Consider the following 7175-nt stretch of genomic DNA (forward strand, 5'->3'; position numbering starts at 1 on the left):
TGAGGACTTCATGGGTCGTTTCAGCTGAGCTCCATCCTCCAGCATGTCCTGCTGCTGGATTAACACACAGCTGTTTGTTTGCATCCAACCAGAACCAGACCGTGCAGTTCTTATTCCTGTTCATAAGCTGATTGTTCAAACATGAAGCTCTTTGACGTTGTATAAAAACTGAAACGACACTTTACAGCTGACTGTGATGTTTTAAATGGAGCTGGTTCCTCGAGGCGCGTCCGACAGCATGAGGGGAAACTTGGTTTTGTCATATTTTCTTTGTTTTGTTAAGGGTGTATCCATCCCATGATACAGACACATACAGTTTAAACGATGTTTAATGTTAATCAAAACTTCTAAGATCCAGGTTGAATAAAACAGCATTAGGTGTGTGATTTCACTCTGCTCCACACACCTGCGTGCTCCAATCAGAGACACCAGAGGAACAGGTGATGAATGTGATGGGGAATGATAGGTTTGTAGCATAAACCTATTCGCTGGAACGTTAAGGACAATCTGCTACGCAGCAAAAAGCAAGACTCAAGGCACCAAAGTTCTCTGGTTCACTCATGCATGAGGGAGATCTGGCTGGAGCCAAGTGTCGTCCCACCACTTGACCTCCGTCAGACTCTCAGCCAGACTCCCCAGAGCACTCCTTTTATTGTGGTGACATGAATATGCATTGGGTCATTAACATATAACATCTTACATAGGTATACATGTGAACAAAGAATACTGTGTGTGTGAGGTCAAGATGTGACCCTGTGAAGACTCCCCAAAGCTGGTGCCAGGAGTCTAACAGGTCCATCTAAACAAAAGGCTCTTACACTCAAACAGATATACATGTGTTTGCTATACCATATATCAAGAAAAGATAAAACCTCTCCTAGGGGGTGTGATCTATGCCAGAACACACTCTGTAGAGGAGTGAACGCACTCCCCTCTTCATGCTACACAGAGTTGTTACAGACCTCCTAGGATGAGACATTCTTTCAATCTACAATTGATTATACACTTCTAAGCATATATGAGTAAATGTTTCTAAGCATAAATGACAATCAACAATACAAAACCTAACATTCCCCCCTTTATTGACCTTTATGCTAGAAAAGTTTCCAGTTATGAATACCTCATGTCTGACAGTTTCAATGCCAACATTGTTATACTCAGCATACGTCAAATCACCCTAAATCACTGTAAAAGTACAGAGTTTAACAAAGGTATTAGCGGATATCCCATTCCCCATTGATCTCATCTCATGGCAAACTGCATCCTACAAACAAACAAAGAAATTGTTAATTTAATAGTGAAAATAAGAAGATAACATTTTCAAAAACATCCCATCTTGGTGATGCTTCCTCCGGGTGTGCAATCACATGTCTCTCTGCAGAGTGGTTTGAGTTCTGCAGGGTGTCATAAATGTCTCTTCCAGTTGTTTCCATCACTGTCCATAGGACCAGAGTCCAAATGTATGTAGAATAGACATTCAAACATACCAGTTAGTTTTGTTGTTTGTCAACATGGGTCTCAGCTATTTCCAAAGCTGCAGACCTCATAGGAAACTGCTGTTATCACCACCATAGCTTCTGGTTCCTGTGCTTTTCACAGAATCATGATGTCATCCTTAGACTCCTTCCAACGCTGCTGAAGGTTTAAGGCAGAGCACGTCGTACACCTTAGTTGTCTTCCTCAGCGTCAACATTGAATCTTTCATTGTATTTAAAATCTTGCTGTGGGAAGTCTCCTCTTGATCTCCTGGAAGCTCAGTAGCACAGCTCTCTGTGTGATGTCTGCTGTGCTGAAGATGATCTCTGATCCTCCTGAAGTCTCTCTCCTGGCCTCAGCTCCCATCTTGTGGACGATCCTCTCAGGCACTCCTTTTCGTCATGGATAGTCCTGATTTTGGGCCTGCTGGATCTGTCTCAAAACATTCAGGGCGTCAGTCATGTTTGATGAATGTGCGTCTTCTTTATGTAAATGCAGCATGTGTTGTTGAAGAGGACACAAAGTCCCCTTTCTCTGCTAATATCATAGAGTAGTTCTTCCCTGAGAGTTGGTCCAGGAACATATATAGTGTGGGGTATGTTGCCGTGCTGGGTAGATGGGAACAGACATAATAGTCTGTATTTGCCGATTCTGCTTTTGTTCTGTCGTGGATATAACGGTACCAGGCATTATTCATCCATGGAGGGATGTGGTCTTGCATCATGTCTCTTAGGTGAGAGTTGTCATGTGTCCATCCTCTCTGCCTTCCTCCTGGTTCAGCTGATTCCGGCACCAGCTGGGGTCCTGTAAAGGTGAGCGTCGTAGTCAAGGTAACCAAGAGGGTCCACCTTCCCATGGTTGCACACAGGTGCGTCACGCCTCGCACTTGGTTGCCCTAGAGTTGATCAGAGGCTGGAGGTTGAAGTGCGAGCTTACCCTACGGGGGCTCAATCAGCACTCCCCCCTCACCACTGAAACAACCAAGTGTGAGATTTCTCTATTGTGCTGTCTTGGGGGTGCCGGGGTTTCCTGGGACCTCGACCTCTTTGCAGTGGCTCTGATAAATCCAGGAGGGTCTCTCGCTATTTTGCAGGCAGTTGAAATGGTCCTTGCTGTGGCTTCAAGGTCTGATCTCATGATGGGCCCCAACCAGCTTGACCTTTGACCTCAACCACTGCCTGGGCTGTCCGCTATGCCTGGAATGTTTCTCGCGTCTCACTGCTGCACCTGTATTTCAGAAAAACTTCTATTTGGAGAGCACGTCAACAATCATCAAACCACATTCTTTAGTTCAGTGAACTTCACTTATAGGCCATCAAAGCCTCATCTGAACATGTAAATAAACGGTTAATCACACAACTCACTGCAACAATAATAGTAAACATTGTTTAGTGTTAATTCTGGACCCCACCACTTGACGCATGGACACTCTCATGCGTCAACTCATCAAACTCAGATTCCTGTCTGAAAGAAAAAGGGTAGCCAGATCATGTCCCAGGCAACAGCAGGGCATCTCCTCCCCTGGAGCAGCACCACCCTGGACCTATAATCCTGCAATAAAAATGTTAGTGTGTTTTGCATATTAAAAGTCACAAGGGGAAATCAAATAAGGAACAATACACAAAAAGACATGAATACTAAGACTGCTGGGCCAACATGGCCCAGGATCATGACATCACCCCCCCCCCCCCCCAAGGGCCGGCTCCCGACAGCCCAAACCCGAGAACCAAAACACAAGACAAACAGAACAACCCACCCAGGGCGGGAGGCGGGGGACCCGGACGGAGGGAACAAAACCAAACAAAGACGAGGAGCATGAACCAAAACTGAGCCCACAAAGACACAAAAACAGTTCAAAACAGGGAGGCAAATGTCCAAAGAGGTCAGAAGGTCAACCTGGGGGGCGACAGCACAAAAGTTCACAATTCAGCTGTTCCGGGGCCGGAAAAAGTGGCAGTGGCCGGCAGAACAGATCCGGAGGCCGGCCGCGTGGAAGACGGCGGCGGCTACAGAGCGGGTCCGGAGGCCGGCCGCGTGGAAGACGGCGGCGGCTACAGAGCGGGTCCGGAGGCCGGCCGCGTGGAAGACGGCGGCTGCTACAGAGCGGGTCCGGAGGCCGGCCGCGTGGAAGACGGCGGCAGCTACAGAGCGGGTCCGGAGGCCGGCCGCGTGGAAGACGGCAGCGGCTACAGAGCGGGTCCGGAGGCCGGCCGCGTGGAAGGCAACGGCGGCAATGACGTAGAGACAGGTCTTATACATGTAATACATTTATTACCAACCTGAGAGTTCATCCGCTGGTCATTCGACATGACGAATGACTTCTGAAGTCTTAATTCAGCTCAAGACGCTGTAGATTCCCGTCAGTAACACTTTCGGTCCGCCAGTAAAACGTAGTTCTATTAATCGGCGCTTGAACCGGAACCGGATGTAAGTTCCAAAAAACTGAATTTTGGAACTGAAATTGAATTGTAGAACTGAAACTGAATGGTGAGAAGTGAATCTGAAATTATTCGAGAGCTGAATTTTTAAAGGATAAAATGCAGTTTCAAAGCAAATCAATTCATTTTCAAACCATAAATTCAATTTCAAATTAGACTAATTCAAATTCAGTTTTCAAAAGCATTTATTCAAGTTACAATTCAGATTCAATCTGAGCAATTCAAATTCAAATTGAACTCATTCAAATTCAGTTTCTGATGGCACAGATTTCTGCCCATATATTAGAGCCTTATTCCAAAATGGATTAAAATCATTTTTCACCTCAAATTTTTACACAGAATACCCTATAATGACAAAGTAAAATGAGTTTCCCTTAAAGTCTTGCAAATTTATTAAAAATTAAAATACAAACAAATAACATGTAGCTATAAGGAGGAATTGTTTGTAGACCTTTGAGCCTGGACTGTATTGAGGCACGGATCTGGAACAGAAACATTTCTAAAGATCCCAAATGAGCACAGCGGCCTGCATTATTCATAAATAGACGTTTAGAACCACTATTACTCTTCCTAAACCTGGCTGCTCAGCAAACCGTTAGGGAGCTGAAGGAATGGGCTAGAAGTCCTTACTTATAGAGGTCACCAAGAACCTAATGCTCAATCTAACAGAGCTCCATGGTTGCTTTGTGGAGAGACGAGAACCTTCCAGAAAGACAGCCATTTTTGCAGCACTCCACCAATCAGACCTGTATGGTAGCGTGGCCAGATGGAAGAGATTCCTCAGTAAAAGGATCAAGAGTTTGCTAAACAGCATACCAAGGACTCTCAGACCATGAGTAACAAAATTCTTTGGTCTGAGGAAATGAAGATTGAGCTTTTTGGCCTGACTGCCAAGCATCGCGTCTAGAAGAAACCAGCCACGGCGCATTATATGCTCAACACCATTGCTACAGGGAATCACGGTGATATAGAATCATGCTATGGGGATGACTTTCAGAAGGAGGAACTGGGAGACTAGTAATTGTTGAAGGAAAGATAAATGCTGCAATGTATAGTGATATCCTTGAAATCCTAACCTGCTCCAGAACACTCTGGACCTCAGACTGGGACGAAGGTTTATCTTCCAACAGTGCAACAACTCTAAGCACACAGCTAAGATAAGAAAGGTGCTGTCCAGACAGAGCTCAGACTTGCTTTTAGTTCTGGTTCATTTCCTTTTTTCTTGTTTTAGGTTCCATTGCACACTTTAGTGTCTATTTCCGTGTTTCTGATTGAGTTCATTTCTATGAAGAGTTTTCCCAGCAATAAATCTGTGCTCTGAGTTTAACTTTCCATTTCTGAGTCCTGCATTTGGGTCCCTTATCCTGCCTGCTCCACAGCACTGTCTTCTGAATCCAACCTGGAAGTTGGTTCCACAGAAGAGGGGCTTGAAAACTGAAGGCTCTGTGTAAGAGCCAAAGTCAATGTTTATGTTTTTCCTTTTTGTTTTGGTGGCACAGGTGTATAGCTTTACCTGCGTCTCAGGTGATGGTATGTGGGTGTGGTCACAGTCTATTTACCTGATGTCGGTGTTCGCAGCAGGTGTGTTGGGTGAGTGGTTTGTGGGCAAACTTTTCTGTTGACCGTCATTTTTTGGCACACCAGTTAATCCATGCGCTAGTTGGAAATTGATTGAAAGCGCAAATGTTTGTTCTTGTTTTGTTCTTAAAATAAATGCGCAAAGTACTAGTATGACTCACTATGGATTATTGGAGGCGCGTCACAGGGACACAACCAACTCAGCCGGCTGCAGCTTTATTTACGGATGAAAGTCGCAACACTCTGCCTCTCATTCCACTTTTAAATAGTCTAGGAAAGAAGAATGGGACAAACTGCAGAAAAACAGGTGTGCCAAGCTTGTAGCATTGTACTCAACAGGACTTGAAGGTGCCATTGCAGCCAAACATGCTTAAACAAAGAATTGAGGAAAGGTTATGAATATTTATGTACATGATATAATTTTTTTTAATTTTTAATAAATTTGCAATAATTTCGAGTAAACCTTTTTTACTTTGCTACTATGGGGTATTGTGCGTAGAATTATGAGTTGAAAAAAATGAATGCAATGAATTTTAGACTGAGGCTGTATCATTACACAATGTAGAACGAACAAAATGCTGTGAATACTTTGCTGAATGCACTGTAAAAAGACAATTTTACCTATAAACACATATTAATACTGAACTATAGCTGTGTAGGTTCTAAGTCATTCAGGTCATGGTAGCCTAAGGAGCTTGGAATGAAAGCAACTGGACTTCTTTAATTCAATTAAAATTCAGACCGCGGTCAAGTGAGCCATCATTTCTGTGCTTCTACACCAGCCTTTACGGCAGCGCTTTTTATCCTTCATTCCCGATCACAAACATAGACTTGTGCACACATACACACGTGTGCACACATTGCATTGGAACAGTATGGTTGCATCATGCATTTCTTCACCAGGGCTGATGTGTTAGTTGTCCAGTATAGGTCCTCGGAAATGTGGTCACCTTTTATGGATAGGGGAGGGGGATGAGTTTTTTTTCTTGCAGAAGTCCATGACCATTTACTTGGTTTTCCTGGTGTTTATGGTTAGGTTATTGTAGTCACACCATTCTGTCAGACATTGGATCTCATCTCTGTAGGCGGTGTCGTCATCATCGGTGATGAGCCCCATCAGAGTGGAGTCATCTGCAAATTTGATGATGATGTTGCAGGGATGTGTGAGGGTGCAGTCACTGGTATAGATGGTGTATAGGAGTGGACACAACACACATCCTTGTGGTGAGCCAGTGCTGGGTGGATGATCTCTGGTTGCCCACCTTGACTCTTTGTGATTGGTCTGTGAGAACGTTTTTGAACCACGCACATGTAGCAAGGGGGAAGTCTAAGTTTACCAGCTTGACTATAAGAATGTCTGGGATGATGCTATTAAAGGCTGAGCTGAAATCAATGATGAGCATCCTTACTGAAGTCCCAGCATTCTCCAGGTTATGCAGAGCAGAGTGGAGGGCAGTGGAAATTGCTTTCTCAGTGGACCTGTTTGCCTTATAGCAGGGGTCGGCAACCTTTCAGATGATGAGTGCCATCTAAAATGTCCTCAGAAGTCAGTGTGCTGTATGATTGCATTAGTAATAAATTTAACAATGCTCTATATTGACAGTTACACACTATATAGAACAACTTAATAGAATTATACAGTATTTGTTCGCAGATGTTGGCAGCTATCAGCGAATAGTTATC

General features: G+C 44.2%; 1 protein-coding gene across 1 annotated transcript in view; it reads right to left on the reverse strand.

The window, feature by feature from the left end:
• LOC146645978 (rab3 GTPase-activating protein catalytic subunit-like) overlaps window positions 1-7175 on the reverse strand; it is a 139315-nt gene that overhangs the window by 83092 nt on the left and 49048 nt on the right. The gene's annotated exons all lie outside the window — the stretch shown is intronic.

The sequence above is a fragment of the Rhamphochromis longiceps genome, linkage group LG19 (assembly GCF_057381845.1).
Source record: "Rhamphochromis longiceps isolate RC_006_pf linkage group LG19, R_longiceps_female_GT1.1, whole genome shotgun sequence".
Lineage (NCBI taxonomy): Eukaryota > Metazoa > Chordata > Actinopteri > Cichliformes > Cichlidae > Rhamphochromis > Rhamphochromis longiceps.